The sequence below is a fragment of the Ursus arctos genome, unplaced genomic scaffold, assembly GCF_023065955.2.
Source record: "Ursus arctos isolate Adak ecotype North America unplaced genomic scaffold, UrsArc2.0 scaffold_8, whole genome shotgun sequence".
Classification (NCBI taxonomy): domain Eukaryota; kingdom Metazoa; phylum Chordata; class Mammalia; order Carnivora; family Ursidae; genus Ursus; species Ursus arctos.
The window spans coordinates 28,054,505-28,056,438 of record NW_026623100.1 but is presented as its reverse complement, the minus strand read 5'-3'; the positions used below and the strand labels follow the sequence as shown (position 1 = coordinate 28,056,438).

At 35.0% G+C, this 1,934-nt stretch overlaps 1 non-coding gene across 1 annotated transcript; it reads left to right on the top strand.

Annotated features, from left to right (window-relative positions):
- Positions 1-1,624: 1,624 nt before the first annotated feature.
- LOC113247630 (U6 spliceosomal RNA) lies at positions 1,625-1,731 on the top strand. The gene has a single exon (XR_003313323.3). It is a non-coding gene; the product is annotated as a U6 spliceosomal RNA (small nuclear RNA).
- The last annotated feature ends 203 nt before the right edge of the window (positions 1,732-1,934 follow it).

Sequence of the window (1,934 nt, the reverse complement as noted above, 5' to 3'; positions counted from 1 at the left end):
TGAAACTGTATGAGTTTGTTCGAGATGGGTTGGAGTTACTATTTCAGCTTGGTAAACGGCTTGCTGCATACTCTTGTGGGAAAGGAGCAGTGGCAGAGGTGTGTGAGGAATATAGGTAGACATTTAAAACAAAGGAAAGTTGCTGATAAGTAGACTTTAATTTTACTAGAATAGTTTTTAATATGGAGTTTACATAAGAGTTTAGGTTTACTAGCTCATTCCATTTATCTTTTCTTGACAAACTTTATTCTATTGGCTGAACAACCTGCTATTTTTAATAATGTCCATACACCTGAGAATCTGTATCTATACTGCCCCAAATTATCCTATTTTGTTCCTTAAATTATAAAAAGATTTGTAATTGTAGAAGACTTCAAACAATACAGAAATGTAGAGAGCAAAGCAAGGGAATTACATGAGAGAGGCTTTATGATATTCTGTAGTAGACTTTTTAAGAAAGATTTTATTTATTTATTTATTTATTTATTTATTTATTTATTTATTTATTTAAGGAGAGGGGAAAGGGACAAGTAGACCCCATGCTGAGCACAGAGCCCAACGAGGGGCTCCATTCTAGGACACTGAGATCATGACTTGAACCAACCAAAATCAAGAGTCGGACACTTAACGGACAGAGCCACCCAGTCTATAGTAGACTTTGAAATATGCACCACTGGGGCTCCTGGCTGACTCAGTCGGTAGAGTATGCAACTCTTGATCTTGCAGGTGTAAGTTCAAGCCCCATGTTGGCTGTAGATTACTTTTTTAGAAAATATTTTATTTTATTCATTTATTTATTTATTTGAGAGAGCATGAATGGGGGAGGGGCAGAGGAAGAGGGGGAGATTAAGATTAAGATTTTATTTATTGAGGGGCACCTGGGTGGCTCAAGCAGTTGGGTGTCCACCTTTGGCTTGGGTCATGATCTCAGGGTCCTAGGATCAAGCCCCACATCCGGCTCCCTGCTCAGCTTCTCCCTGTCCCTCTGCCCCTCCTCCCTGCTCTTGCTCTCTCTTACTTTATCTCAAATAAATAAATAAATAAATAAATAAAAAACTATCTTTAAAAAAAATCTTTAAAAATGCAGCATTATAGTGTTTTTTGCCTATATTCTTTTTTTTTTTCATTTTTAGAAATTGGTCATTAGTTATCCTAATTACAAGTGGTTAAGACCACAAACTCTGGAGCTAAATTGTCTGGGTTTTAGCCCTGCCCTGCCACTTTCTAGCTACATGGATGACTTCGAGTTATTTACCCTCCTTGTGCCTCAGTTTCCTCATCAGTTAAGTAGCATCTATCTCATAGGATTGAAATGAAATGAGAATTAATTGGATTGATATACTTAAGGAATTTAGAAGTGTGCCAGGCAGAGAGTATATACTGCATAAGAATTAGTTCTTATTAGAATTACAAAGTTTTCCCCAATTATGTTGTGTGCCTCCTGTTATTATATATCACCTTCTTATTTATAGTTGGGTATATTTCTGAGCTACTGATTCATCTGTTTAATCTTGTACTTATACCACACTGTTTTAATTAATATTGTTTTATAATATGTGTTAACATCTGTTAGAGTGAAATCTACTATTATGACTCTTTTTTTTAGAATTAAAACATATGTATAGTGCTCGCTTCGGCAGCACATATACTAAATTTGGAATGATACAGAGAAGATTAGCATGGCCCGTGGGCAAGGATGACATGCAAATTAGTGAAGCATTCCATATATTTTTTGTGTTGTGATGAGCACTGGGTGTTATATACAACTGATGAATCCTTGAACACTACATCAAAAACTAATGATGTACTATACAGTGGTTAACTGAACATAATAAAAAAATTAAACAAATAATAAAGGTTTTTATACCTTTCAAAAAAACCCAAAACATATATATGTGGGTATATCCATGACTTTTTATTTTTATACATGAACT